The 15,795-nt window shown below is 43.9% G+C and overlaps 1 protein-coding gene across 1 annotated transcript in view; it reads right to left on the reverse strand.

Annotated features, from left to right (window-relative positions):
* The window catches only part of LOC122816248 (aurora kinase A-B-like), a 284,795-nt gene that overhangs the window by 214,756 nt on the left and 54,244 nt on the right, over nucleotides 1-15,795 (reverse strand). The window lies entirely within an intron of this gene.

Below are 15,795 nucleotides of genomic sequence, written 5' to 3' on the forward strand. Positions count from 1 at the left end.
GATTTTTGAAGAGATGTCCATTGTGGAGATGTTTACCTGCTCATTCCTCTGCAATTTCTCCCCTCACTAAAAATCCAAATAAAAAGCATTTGTCAAAAGACTGATGAAGGACATCTTAAAAAGGTATTTGCAAACTCAAGGGCAGCAGTAGGCATGATACCCAAATGCAATACTAGTCCCTACCACTCATGCCCCCATCAGCTGCTTTATACAAGAGGGAGGATCAGAGGGCCAAGATCCCAACACATTAATTCATGTGTTCCACCAAAACTGGTACCTTAAGGGGATTGGAGGAAAAGCTCTCAGCCATCCAAGTTCAGTGTTGGACTCTCCCTGAAGGGGTGGTTAAACCTCCACCTGCCCTAATTTTTATTTTCTCACATTTGTTGACCGGGAGTGTCCAACTGGACGTAGGTCCATTTTCAGCAGAGGCCCAGGGAGAAAAGCTCCACAGTTAAAACAGACAGCAGTTACATTGGATTACATAGAGATTAACAATTAAACATAATTACAAACATTTACAGATGAACATAGTACACAAGTAGACAACTAGAAACTTTATCTGTGAAGTACATAACAGACATTAGCAAATGTTACAATAAGCTCCTGCTGTACAAGTTACTAGGCGTATGAGCATCTGAGCTTGCTATAATCAAAGGTAGTCAGTGGGGTGGAAAAAAGGTAGCGGTTGGATGGGGTGGGTGATATTACAGTGGGAGTTGCAAGGGCATAGCCAGCATGTTTTTAGGTGCGTTTTTAGTAAAGTTTTGAAGTGGGTGCATGATGGTACTGAGGTAATTGTGGGTGGGAGGGAGTTCCATAATTTGGCTACAGCATAACAGAATAGTGCTTCACCAGCAGAGTTATTGGTTTTAGTGATCTGAAAGTGATTTTTGTTGCTGATCTTAGTGGTCTGGTGGTGCAACAGGGTTGGCGTAGATTCTGGAGGGATGGGACATTTAGTGGATGGTTTACTAGTTTGTGGGTGAGTGATCATTGATACCATTGGAGGTGACAGAGTTCAGTTCAGCAAGTGAGACAGTGGTGACTACAGTAGGATGCCCTGTGGCAAATTTGGCAATTTTGTTGTAGCAGGTCTCTAGCTTGTTTGGCTCGCATTGCCGTAGGTCGGTATGTATTGGAGAGGCATAAAGTAGGGTGGAGATAAGGTAGGAATTTGCTATTGAAATCTTTGCTGCTTTGGTGGGAAGTTGCTTAGTTTTGTATAATGCTCCTAGTTTGTGGACTTCTTTTTATGGTCATGGATATGTGAAGGCCAAATTTTAGGTTATTGTCTAGTTACACTCCTAGCAATTTGGTGTGTTCAGTTGGGTATATAGTGGTGTTGTCTTTTGCTGTGATGTTAAAGTGAGAGTTGTTTTGAGTATGTTTGGTGGGTTGGAAGAGTAGTTTAGTTTTGTTTGGGTTGAGTATTGGGCATCGGATAACTAAGTTTCAATAGAGGAAAAGGCTTCCTGTGACTTTTTGCAGTTTGGGCCAAGCAGATGATGGCAGAGTCATCTGCATATTGTACGAGTGTGCTGGTGGCAGAGGCTAGGTTATTGGTGAAAACAGAAGAGTAGGGGTCCAAGGATGGATACTTGGGGAACCCCTATGGAGACAGGAAGTTGGGGAGATACGTCATTCTGCCATACAATGGATAGTTGACAGTCAGACAGGTAACTCTGAAACCAGTTGGTGACTGAGGATAGGTTGAGGACCGAGAAGAGTTATTTGCACACCCTTTTCCTAGGAATATCCATGAAGATATTGTTCAAATCCACAGGGGCTCAGCTTTAGCCTGGGAAGACTCAGTGTCCACAGAAGGACTGATGAAATGGTTGAAGGACTAATTGATAGGTGGTGGATCCAATGCCCATGGAAGATCCAACAACCTTTTCAAAAAGGAGGCCATCATCCTATTGACCAAAGGTAGTCTCCAGTTGGTCAGCACCGAAGATGCTCTGTCCGAGTCCATCCTTACGAGTGAAACAGCCAGCACAGGGACCAAAGACCTGGAAAAGTCCATCAAAAACACTGCAGTCCAGTTGGCTCCAAGACTCCTTCAATGTTGAAAGGAGAGGCATCAAGCAAGTCGTATCACTAATGGTAAGTACAGAAGAAACCCTGATCACTGAACAAAATCTCCAGTTGAGCACTTTGCTCCAAAACCACTGGTGCAAAAACAGGGACTGGGAAACTCTGGTAAAGCCCAATCCATTCTGTAGACAGACTGATAGGGTGGCATGCAGTCATCTGAGACTTGAGAAGTGTGATAGTCTACATCTTCCTTTCAAAGTTCCCAGAGTGAAAAACACAAAAGTAAGACCACTTTTCATGGGTGACTGCAAGCGCTTGCTTAGGCAATTTAAACCTGGCTCAATATCTGCTGCAACTTACCTTTACATACAGCTACCCTTGTCCAGAACAAAAAAAGTCAAAGCTGGTGGCTGTGCAGATTCCTATCTGGGAAGCTTCTGTACAGAAGCAAGGCCTGCATCTTATGGTTTCCTCATTTTAGGTTCCCTCTCTTGCTCACTAACAGTCTGTGTGTTTCTAAGATTTGTCACCACTGGAAGACATGTTTGGAAGAGAGAACACCTCAAACTAAATTTCTCATTTGGCAAGGGAAGAATGGCCACAGGCCTTTCACACTAAACCACCAAACAAACAATGTCCTGGCACCAGGCACACCACTGTGAACTTGGATGTCCTGGAGCAAGACTGTGGTCACACTGACCACATTGGTTGAAGCCTTTTTCCACTGGAGAGGGCTTATTAAAATACAGCAAAACAGATGAAACAAAAGTTGCTATAATGAGACAATGCCAGCTATGCCAGGAGTAGGGCAGTGGATGTGTAACACATGCCAGCACAGCTGGCTAGCATTTTGTATGCTATTTCTAAATCAAACTGATTTGTACAGATGCTTGCATTAAAAATGTATCAGTGGGTATAGACTGTATTGTAACAGAATTAAATATTTTAAGAGGATACTGGAAGAGAAGTTAATCAAAGTCCAGCTGCAGCTAACTGACAAATGTTCAGAAATTAGGCCATAAAGACCATCTTATAGTTCCGATTGCAGCCAAAACAAAGTGTCTGGAAAATACAAATACTAAGAAGCCTTCTATATTGTTTTTGGCAGTGAACTAATTGTTACTCTGGAAAGGTAGAAGTTTTGAAATTGTTTTAGGACTTCCAGACGCTGCAGCAAATCTTATCAAGCTATGCATGTGTATGACATGTGTGCTCTAAATCCTGACAGTTTATAGCCAAGAGGGAACATGGGAACCAGAAGTCAGATGACCAAATACATGTGATGTCATTCTGTAATCCAGCACTAAAAATATTTTAATACAAGTTGAGACTGAAGTCTCAGAGCAATGAAGGTTCTCTCACCTACTTCCATCTTGCCTTGCTCAAGTAACCATGAATAATTTAGATAACTAATCTCTCTATAGTTTCCCCCGAGTCAAGTATTGTTTTTTCTGCAAGTGGGTGAACTTGCCCATCTGTGTTATATTTGCCATTTATTACAACAAAAAGTTACTATTTTCATGTATTTATTAAATATACTTAAGACTTTTCTTTGTGGCTAGTCCTTTAGAGACTATTTTAAAGCTTTGAAAACACTTGTATTTATTTCAGCAACACTGTGGCCAACTCCCGAGCCCTGTTTGGTCAACATTAGTTTTAATATTAATTTCACTAATTGGGTACTCTTGCAAAAGGCTTAAAGTAGCTGGCTTTGGAGTGTCTGGTGGTGTAACTACCTTACAGTCTGGGCAAAAGTGGGCTTAGCTAGTAAATCTGTGCCAGCATTTCCTGCGTGCGCTTCATGAAGCGCTGGGGTTTGGACACACTGCTTAGGTCTCAACTCTAGCTGCGTCAGTGGTGTAGACCAGAGCGTGTGTATGTACCTTTAAGAAGCATTTCCAAGTGTAAGCATGTGCAGGCAGCAGTGCCCATTTTGAGAGAACAGCCAGAGGGTTAACATGTAGGAGTGTGGTAGTCTTGTAACATGAATGTTAGTCTGTTTTATCCTGACCAGACAAGCGACAGTTTCAAAGCCAGGATTAAGAGAACAACTTCAAGCCAGGAGGTGCAGAGTTGAAGGTGAAGGCATATTAAGCTGATTGAGGGAAACGGAACCCAGACAAAGGGCCAGAAACAAACTTAAGGTAATGGAAAACTGCACAATTAATTTGGCAAAGAAACTGAATTGGCACATTCATAAGGCGCAAAACACAAACTAGTAGCACAAAACATTTAAAAAACTAAAGGCACAAACCACATTTTTTATATGAAATGTTCGAAACTGACATGACAATACTAATTACCTCCAATTTGCATAATGAGTATGTTTAAAGTAAAACAGGCACAAGAAAAATACAAGCATAAGAGATTAAAAGGGCATAAAGAGTGCAATAAAAAGGGCAAAGAGCAAGGTGACCTTTGTTTTAGTAAAAGACAGCATTTGGGCACAAACTACTATTTTGCATTGACCGAAGCCAAAGCATGTGTGTGCAAAGTGTAGAGTGAGTGTGCGCGCTTTATTACAGTGCAATTATTTCAAAGAGTTTGCTGTGTGCAAAGTACAGTTATATTGCAAAGTGCAGTCAAAGTACAGCACTTCGAAAAGTTTGTGCTGTGTGCATTTATTCAGAGAGCCACCATTTCAAAGGGTTTTACACTGTACAGAATTATTTCACAAAATTAGCCATTTTGCAAGGTTCTTGTGCTGTGTACAGTTTATTCACTAAGTACAGTCATTTCAAAGCATTTCTTACACTGATAAAGGGGCGGTTTCACAAATGCAGGGATTTCAAAGTATTCTTGTGTTACGAAGACTTATTTGGCAAAGTACAGTTATTTCAAGGAGTTTGTACTATTAGACAATTACAAGCAATTTACATGCATATCTATGCATGTATGTTCAGATAATTTCAAGCACCTTCACCACTGCGTGTTGATACGGCATTTTGCAGACCCAAGTCCACTTGCGTTTGATCATAATAAAAAGCAGAATTGGATAGTACTGGGGCAGGAATACATTTTCATACAAGTAGCTTATGACAAAGCTACATGTGCATTTAGCTTAACTTAGCTGGGTCAGAATCCATTGAAAGAGCACAGTCATTTGTGGATGCACCAGTAGTATATGTAGGAGGGGGAAAACTGCCATATTGTAGTATCAGCTGATCAAGGCAGACCCCCCCCAAAGTGCTTAAAACATTAACATTGAGAAGTGTGTACCCCCAGGCAATGTTACATTATAGAGGCACTTACTTTATACAACAGAGGTGAAACTTTTGCAGGTTATATCACGGACTTGAGAAACAAGGCTAAAACATGCAGATTTAGTAACATGAAAGAGGAGTTAAAGGACAGGCTTGCATGGTGTTAATGCTGCAGTGAGATTTTGCACCGCTGACAGTGATATTGGAGAAATGTACAAATAGTGTAGTGTACAATTCTGCACTTAAAGGGTTAAAAGTGAATACATTTATTCTATGTAAAATGTGTAAATACTGGTAGTCTCTGTAAAAGCTGCTGATGGCTAAAGTCTGTCCTTGCTGTGGAATGGCGAGATAGGGGCCTCACACTAACAGATAAATGTTGTTAGGAGACAGTTACAGGACCATAACTCAAACTGGGTTTGACAGGGCAAAGCCCTGTGGACAAGCTAAATTCTGAAAGAATTTTTTGTAAGTCAGAAATTAACTGATAAGCACCTGTGTACATGCAGAGAACTGTATAGTGTACGTGCAAACTGTATAAAAAAAAAAGCAGGCTGAGCTATCAGACAAACCTTGTACCTACATGCTTTATCTCCTTGCTGCAAGTAATAAGAATGCCTTGCTGAACCTTACGCAAATTGATCTTTGAATTTTCTTTGACAGATATAAAAGCAAAACCAGAGATTTGTCAAACACATGAGCTCACAGAAATCATTTGTGCCCAACAGCATTGTTTCAGCCACGAGAGCAAACAGAGCACATTCAACTCCTGGCAAGCAAAAACAGGCCTGAACATGTGGCAGCTGAAACCGCCATAGGCTTTCCTGGGAAGGGTCGTAGCTTTCTAGCAAGTTCCAGGACTAATTCAGTAAGGGCATGCTCAGTGCAGTACAAGGGTGAGTCAGCAAAACCCCAAGTCAAGTCTCAACTGCCATAACTGTGGTGCCAATTACGAGTCGAAAAGAGAAGCGCTTAGGATTTGGTCAGCAATCCCACAAGTATAAGAAATGGAACCATTTTCAAAAGTTTTGTAAAATCAAGCAAGCCGCAGTTAAGAAGAGTCAAAGAAGCAAGTTGACCATATAAAGTGCAGAAACGCTACTTTCTATGTAGATGGTGCATCAGTGGTTGGTGAATAGGCTAAGGCAGTAGATTTATTGGCAAAGAACCAAGCATTTTGTACTGTCCCGATCAATGGTAAACCCAAAGTAGACAAAGTGTAATGTCATGTCAGCAGAAACATTTGCTAAAGTGAGAGCTGGTGAGCAACTAATTGTCAATTGTGCGAAGCTTGCTTAGAGGTGAAGAGACTGAAACTGAAAGCTCAGCAGTGCTTCCATGCTATTTGGCTGGGAAAAGTTACAGCTTGCAATTTTATGTAGTCCGAAGACCTGTGCAGTCATTAGGTCTGAGACTGTAAACTTTCTTTTACCAAAGGTCCATCATGTAAGCAAACGGACCAGTGCCAGCTTCACTCATGAAAACCTCAGGATACTCAAAAAAAATAGCGACAAGCTATGCAAACTACCACTTGTGTACTCCATGAAAGTAGACCCAGTGGTCAGACCAGCAAGGAGAGCCCTCATAGCTATGCAGGACACAGTCAAGGTCCAGTTGGACAAAATGGTGCAGCAAGAGGATTTGTACAGTCACAGATAAGAGTGTCTTCCACAGTAGTGCCTCATCAGATGAAATCAGAAAATGCACTGACCCAAGAGACTTTAAACAGTTGTGTATTCACCATAACGTTCCAAGTTTGTTGTCCATAATCTCACCTTAATTCTTAATGTGGGGCTCAGAACAGAGCATCTGTTCCAACTGCCACATACTAAAGCTAGAGAGCTTTTACTGGCTCAAGGATATATCCAATCCCATGATGCCTAGCGACAGTTACCCAAACCTCATTTAAGTACCAATCACTAGATTATTTTATTTACGCTGGTGGGTTAGATAATCTGCCCATCCCGAGGCAAAGGGAATCACAGAACTTAGTACCACAATTCCAAAAACATTCCTCTCTATCCCCCAGGAAGTGGGAAGGAGGGTGAGATGCAAGAATGACATGGAACATTATGTACAGAACTATGTTGCCACATCTCACCATTCTTGAAGGTTGGGACAGTGTCCCCACCACCTTCTTTCTCGGGGTGTCTCAAGGGAATAAACACTTCAGAACAGTGGAACCACAGGAAGCCCTGTTCTGGGAGGGCACATCTACTTTTTGTAATGAGTGATAAAGGTACGAGGGTTGATCCACATGGCTTCAGCACAAATAGAATCCAAAGGTAGTCTGGCTTGAAAAGCAGTGGAAGTCTACATGGTTCTAGTTGAAGGGACCCAGATTTTTCCTGGCAGCTGCTTACACTGAGAATCATATGCAAAAGTGATGGGTGTAAGCCATTTGGATTCCAAGAATGAGAAATCATTGGTCCAATTTTCTAAACTCATTTGTCCTGTGCAAGAAGCATAACTGCCTATGGACATCCAACTGAAGCTTATAGTCTGCCCTGTTGCCATAGTTGGGAAGAGACAGGTAATTCAAGACACTAATTTAAATTGGACCGAGAACATACTTTTTGCAGAAAGGAAGGATTAGTTCTAAGACTGTTTTCGTGGAAAAATCACAAAGGGAGAAGGGATAGATATAACTTGCATTTCTGAAACCTTCCTAGCTAAAGTAATCTGTTAAGATAGTCTTCCATAAGAACTTTAGTGGACAAAAGGAAGCTGGCTCGAATGGGGGGGAGAAATAAAGCAGTCCATACCAAATTTAGATCCCATGGAGGTTCTTATTGGAAGGCTTAATAGAAATGTACTTCTCAGAAACACTTTGCGTAATCTGTGAGACATTATATTGGATCCCTTGGCTCCTATGCAGTAGTTCAATATGGCAACTAGCTGTACTGTTACAGGGCCCCCCAGCCCCCCCTTGAGGTTTGATTAAAGCTGCTAACAATTCCAGAATTGGATAGGTAGGGGGGGGATCAATCAATGATTTGTCAGCCCAACAAGAAAACCTTTTCCATTTACTAGCATAAAGTTCAGTATAGTCTTGTGAGAAACCCCAAAATGCGATGCTGGGACATGCAACAGATGGAAGACACAGAAGGAAGAAGTGGAGAAAAAAACACTTGGAAACACAGACACACACACACAGACACGACACACACACACACACACACACACACACACACACACACACACACACACACACACACACACACACACACACACACACACACACACACACACACACACACACACACACACACACAGACACACACACACACACACACACACACACACACACACACACACACACACACACACACACACACACACACACACACACAGACACACACACACAGACACACAGACACACAGACACACACACACACACACACACACACACACACACAGACACAGACACACACAGACACACACACACACAAACACAAAGACACACAAACACACAGACACACACACACAGACACACACAGATGCAGACACACACACAGACACAGACACACACAGACAGACACATACAGACACAGACACACACAGACAGACACACACAGACAGACACACACAGACAGACACAGACAGACAGACACAGACACACACAGACACAGACAGACACACACAGACAGACAGACACAGACAGACAGACACAGACAGACAGACACACACACAATTCCTGATTGATGGGTCAGAAGATCCAGTACTGGGTCCAGGATCCGAGGCTCCTCCTGGAGATATGGTTCCTCTTCCTAAGGCCCTATCAGACAAGGACCATATCAGACAAGGACCATATAGCATTATCCATATAGAGAATTACCCTGCAACTCAACAATTTGACTTTCTGAAGAACTTTGGGTAGTAGTGGAAATGGGTGAAAAATGCATAAAGTCCCAAGGGCCAGTCATGAACTGCATCCCTTAGTGATGCCCCCAGAAAAGGGGGGGGGGTTAGGGCAAGATAATTGCTGCATTTGGCATTCATGGAATGACAAAAGTCACAGCAAGGCTGGCCCACTTGCGAAAAATATGGTTCTTAATTCTGTTGTAGGGACCACCCATGGGGCATAAGAATCGCCCAGCTTAATCTGCTACCACAATGGACTTCTTGGGATATGTAGTGAGTTCAGAAAAATTTGATATTGCCCATTGCCAGACTCGGCCTCTCGACAGAGGGAGGTTCATACTAGGGTATCTGCCCTAGGGCATTTATAAGCCTAGCCAGAGTGTTGGGCTTTCGCCACCCCTTGGAATGAGTATACTGTGCCCATTTTAAGGTTTAGTTTACTGTACCTCTGTGTAGCAGTGACAGAAGTGACCCCCAGGGTAAACCTACCATCTCCCATCCACTAGTCAAGATTTCTCTTGGAGAGTCAGTGAGGGGCTCTGCCAAACATGGACTGGATTTTATTCCAGAGTGAAGGGAGCCTCTGGGTTATGGATCTGCCCCCTCCAGCATGTCCTATTTATTTCTGTGTGGAGGTTCAAATCTCTCATGTAGCTCTGTGGATTTGGATTTTCTGAGGTGGAGCATGCCATTAATTCCAGGTTGGACATGGCCTTGTACATCAGGCATAGATCGCCTCTGAGTAGGTGGTATGCTACTGAGTAGAGCTGGAGTTTCTTTAGCCGGCAGCATATGGCATATGTTAGAGTCCCTTGATCCTCTTGGTGAGGTACTTTTGGGGTCTTTCCAATTGCTGCAAGTGTCTGGTAAGGTACATCCCAAACGGGGCATTGTACTCTATTATGGGCCTGATGAGGAAAGAGTAAAGTGGCACAATGACTTCTCCCGACCTAGATGCGAATCCCTTCATAAGGTGGGCAATATAGAAGGTCTTTCTAACCACTTTGGCAATGAGTGTCAAACGAGAGGTTACTGTCAACTTTGGTCCCCAATTACTTCCGTACTTAATGGATTACCACCTATGTGGTAATTTGTGGGCACTTTGTTTTTCCCAAAGGGTATGACTATACACTTTTCGGCATTTAATTTAAGGCCATGGCTCTGGCACCAGTTTTCCATTTCTATGAGACCCTTGGATGCTTGTGTCCGCTGGAAAATCAATTATGGCACCCAGTTTGCAGTCATCTGCAGACTTGGTCAGCCACAATCCTCCCAGGTTAGCCTGTACCTCAGAAAAATACAGAACAAGGGAGGTCCCAGGACAGAGCCCTGTGGGACGCCACTTGACTGGTTTGGAGTCTGACATTGCTCCAGCAGTTCTGACCTTGTGGGTTCTGTCCTTGAGTCAGTTTGCAACCCATCTTATGACATGGGGGTTTATATTTAAGCTGGAGAGCTTGTCTATGAAGCCTGAGTGGGGTATTGTGTCGAAGGCTTTTGCAAGGTCAAGGTAGGCTGTGTGAACTACCTTACCCTCATCAATGGCCTTGGTGACTGTTTCAAAGAAGTCAACCAGGTTCAAGAGGCCTTGATCTGCCCTTAAAGCAGAATTGGGTAGGATCCAGAGTCTGTAGGTCCCCAATGTCTATGTTAATGAGTTCCATAATGATCCTCTCCATAGCTTTGCAGACCAGGCTCGTCAAGCTTATGGGGCGGTAATTTCCAGGGTCCATAGAAGCACCTCCTTTGTGGAGTGGGACCACTGTTGCTGTACGCCATTTTGTGGGTACATATCCTGTAGTAAAGGCGGAGATTAAACAGCTGCCTTGTGTGGGTTTAGCTCTTCTTGGAGTTATGTAGCACGCAACCCGGGACACCACCTGGTCCCATTCATGCTGTGTTTTTAGCTTTTGAGAGGGCGGCTCTCACCTGGGCATCTGAGATGTCAGGGAGGCAACACTCCGCTAGGATAGATATTTGTCCCTTTGGGGGGAGAAAAATTTGCACTGAACCTGTCTACTAGTATGTTGGCAATGTCTGTGGGTTCGGTGTATTTTTTGTCATTCTGAACTAACTGAGCATATCTGGGAGTTTCCACTCAGGTTTCCAACATAAGAAAGCCTTGTGATTATCTTTAGTGTTTTGTGCAATTCTCTCAAAGTTGGTCTTGGATGATTTGAGTGATAGTAGTTTTTTTTTGCTAGTACTGATCAGAGATGCCATCCCTTTTATGGATTTTGCACCATCATGTAGTAGCTTCCTCCTTCTGTTGTATAGCTTATTAATGGCTGGGGTCCACCAGACAAGACGCCTGCCTTTGGGGAAATGGGTCTTGGTTTTATTTGGGATTGCATGATCCATACATTCCTGTAGGTGTCCATAAAATGCATTTATAAAGGACTCAGCAGAGTGGGTTGTGGTTTTCACTGGCCTGGGGGCCTTGAAGGATTCCACTTCGGTCTTAAGTGTGAAGTCAGCTTTTGAGAAGTTCTTCACTGTGGTCTTCTGTGCTGGGGGTGGGATGTGGATTTCCAGGGAGATTAGTTTATGGTCCAATCTTACCGAGGGGTATACTTCAGGTATGGAGCATTGTGTCCCCATGTTTGTGATGATCAGGTCAAATATGTTTTCCCCTCTTGTGGGAGAGGTGACTAGTTGTTCCATAGCATTTGAGTTTATGAATTCTAGGAACCTTTGGGTTAGGGTATTGGGGCTTGAGTAATGCTCCCAGTCTGTTTGGGTAGTTGAAGTCCCCCAATATGATGGTGTTTGGAGAGACCTTCATATTCTCCAGTGTCTTTAGGAAGGCCGAGTGGGGTTCCTGTGTTTGAGAGGGTGGTCTGTAGCATGCTACAAACTGGAAGGTGGTTTTGCCCACTGTTAGTTGCACATGGGTCTCCAATGCTTCATGCATTGCCACTAACTGGGAGGTGTGGGTATCCTTCATGAATATGGATACTCCCCCTCCTTTTGTGGCTTGGCCCAAGTTCTGGGGCTGAAAAGCATGATATGAGGTATAACCTGGTAGTGCTGGGGTGCTCTCTGGAGCCTTGAACCAGGTTTCTGTCACTGCACAGACAGATGTTCTCCATACTGACGAGGGCTTTGAGAGCATGCATCTTAAGGTTTAGACTTCCGGCATTGAGCAGCATTACCCTTAGTTTCTTTTTAATTGTGTTTTTTAGGGAGGTGGGTTAGTCTTTTGAGCCTTGCCTAAAAAAGGCACTACGGGGGTGGCAAGAGCCTTTGCCAATATCCGAAAGCCCAGGGGTAACAGGAGCAAGCTGTCCCTTGTGAAGCAGCATGCCTTGTTGAGCATGTCATCCCAAGCAGACAGACATTGGATCCCCTTAGAATAACACCAATACTTAAGCAAATTGTTATAATTTATCATTTTTGCCTTTGTACTGTGGCATCATTCTTGGTGAGGGTAAGATGCTGCTCAAGGTTCAGGGTCATACCGGCATGGGCTACATAATCAGAATGCTCCTCTAGGTCTCTTTTCATGTAGTCCAGGGAGGTATGTCTCATGTCATTCACACCAGCATGGACAATGACAGAGTCATGTTTGTACCTGCTTTGGAGTGACCCGAGTGCAGGTGTTGTGGCAGATTCTAGCACCTGACAGGCAGCTTACTGTAACCTTTTCTTTGTTCAGCCTGGAGTGGGACGTCAGTGTGTCTGACTGTAGAGTCACCTGTTACAAGTGTGTCAAGTATGTTGTTTAGCCCAAGGGCTGTGACTGTTTGGCACACTGACTTTGTGAATTGTGTTGCATGTGTTTTGTTTTGAGGTAGTGGTTGCTTGGATGTCTGCTTTGGAGGAGTCTGTTGCTTTGGTAGATTTTTATTTAGAGCCTCAGAGTATGTTTTTGTGCGTTTGGTTTGCAGTTGTGGTAGGTCTATGGGAGAATGGATTTATGGTGTGTGCTGTTTCCTTCTCCTCCTGACTGGTTATGCCAGTACTGAGTCAAGAGAGCTCAGCCTCCAGTTTAGCTATATGGTTGCATCTCACATATATTTGTAGTTGTTGGGAGGAGAGGGTTGTCTGTGTACATGAGGCAGTTGCAACATTGCTTCAGGATTCCCAGATTCACCAGCTGAATTGGAGAGGAAGCCAGCAACTGTCCCATCGACATGCTAGAATAGTATAAGGAACTGCTATGAAACTGAATCAGAAAGGACCTATAGGGGATAGGGTACTCAAGGGGATTTTAGGAGGATGTAGTGCTTTAGTTAAAAGTGCATACCTTATGCAAAATGCCTATAGGAGCAAGTGCGGAGTTTAGATAGATAACAGAATGCTTAGCTTGAGAGTTAGAGCAGTTCTAAGGGAAAAAATGAAGAGCAGACTTTGTGGAGCCGGGAATAGTTTAAACCGGATTGAGCAGCGCTGCCTGATGCTGCACTATTCGCAAATCCGCACAAAAGGAAGCTGGCTTTATAGCAGGAGGTTAGAAAGCGCTAGGAAGTGGCCCAAAACGGCCAATAAGCTACAAGTTACTGGGCTGGAACCACTCCTTTAAGGACAGATGGGCTGCTCAGAGCTCCCCACTCCCACTGGTGAACAAAAAAGCTTCCTCCTATCCAAACAAGGATATGGGCAACACAGGAACTATGACAGCCCAGAGATCAGCAATACCTGAAGACTGGACTATTCTAGTTCAGTAAAGGCAGGAAACAAGGAGTTTTTTTTTTGTTCCACCTTGATTGTTGATAAACCACATTATAGATACAAGTCTGTCTGAACTGCAATTGTACCTTGTGGAAGAGAACTCTGGAATGGCTGCAATGCCAGAAGCACCGCTCTCCTATCCAAGGACATTGATGTGCAAGTGGTATTAGTGTTCCTGCCAAGTCCCTTGGACAGTGTTTCAGATAATGTCACCCCCCCCAACCCAGCTGGGAGGCGTTCATGGTCACTGTAGCTACGGGTTGGGGAAGAACAGTCTGCCAGTTACCTGCATGGATTGAAGCCACCATTGTAGATCCTTCTTGCAGAGGTCTGTAATGAGGATCTTGTGCGACATGGGCAAACTGCCTGTACTTCATGAGCAAGACAGATATTTGATAGCGCAGCATTGGTACCCCTTCATGAGGCAGTTTTGCTACCATGTCTTGTATTTAAGTCTGCTCCTATAAAAGGTAATATGTTGCAAAGGCAACAAGGCAGATTTTTCAAAATTTATGGTAATGTCATTCTGACCAGAGAAGAATGTTGGTGTCCCTTGCCTTGGTCAGTAGATGCTCAGTGGTCAGGCACCAGTCGTCCAAGTACAGAAACACCCAGAATCCTATACATCTTAGTTGAGCTGCTACTACTGCCATGCATTTGTTAAACACTGGGGGCTGTAGTAAGACCAAAGGGAAGACCTCTGAGCTGGTAATGACTGGCCCACAGCCAGAAAACTAGATCTCTCTCTCTTGGATCACTTGTCCATCCTGAAGACCTACTGAGCACATCCCATGTCTTGCCCCAGAAAAGGGAGTATAGACTGCAGTGTTACCATCTGGAACTTTGCTTTACTGACCAGTTTTGCCAAGATCCAAAATTGATCTCCAGTCCCCCGTTTTCTTTGGAACTAGAGAACATGGAGTAAATTCTGGATCTGGCTTGGTCTGCGGAAACTTTCGATTCCTCTTTCTAGCAACCTTTGAATTTCTAGGGTTGCTTGATCCCTTTGACTGGGTGGCATGTCTGGGATGGAAAAGACAAGAGACTGTTGTATCCCTTGTATATCAGACTGTACCCATTTGTCTTGAGCGATATTAAGACAGGTTTTTGGGTACAGTGATACCACCCCCCCCCCCAACACAGACTGCCTCCAGAGGTGGAACTTCTTTCGGGAGTGCTGGAAGGGCCTGCTAGAGAACTGGTCTGTTGTCCTGCTTCTGTGGACCCTCCTCTGCCGCAAAGGCGGCATCTTCCATCATTCCCCCCCATGTCCCTGGGGGAAAATTCACCACGTGCATCTGGTGAAGCTCTGAGAAACACATTTTTCTGCCCTTCTGGCCTTTGGGACAAGTCTGGTAGGAACAGAGAATGTACTCTTACAGCAGTGTTTTGCAGTCTTGTTTGCACCTGGTAAGAGTCTTAGTTTTGGCCCAAACAAAGATGAATCAAAAGGGGAGTTAAAGGAAGACCCTGAAGGGTTCAGCAAACTCAGATGCATTCAAGAATGTCTCAGCTATTCCTGTGCCTGCTGCCCTTCGCACTCCATCGGCTGCATAGGAAATGAGGCATATGTAGGAGTTTTAGAGTTTAAGGTAGAGGGTTTACCTTGTCAGCTGTAGTACCCTGGGGGGCATCTCCCAGCTCAAGGATATTCCTCTGAAGTAAAGAGGGACAAGTAATTCAGAGACTAAAGGAGTAAAAGCCGCTGAAGAAAACACATGCTTCCTGTATATTTGTCCACTGGAGACTCCTTATTTGGCAGATGAAGTTTCAGCAAATTCCTTCTTGGTGGCTGCAGCAGCCACCACCATAGCATCTACTGGGACACCTTTAGTCAGGAATAGTCTGTCATACGGGACTGTAATAAATTTGTTGGGCCTCTTCAGAATGGAATCCACAGATTCAGGAGAGCCCCACACCTTTCTACAGGACTACCAAGGAACTTGTCAAAAGGCAGACACACCCAAGAGATGGAGGGCTGAGATCCAAATGCCTCCAGGTATACAGACAACTT

This window comes from Protopterus annectens, chromosome 12.part0 (genome assembly GCF_019279795.1).
Source record: "Protopterus annectens isolate FY-2018-M chromosome 12.part0, PAN1.0, whole genome shotgun sequence".
NCBI lineage: Eukaryota > Metazoa > Chordata > Ceratodontiformes > Protopteridae > Protopterus > Protopterus annectens.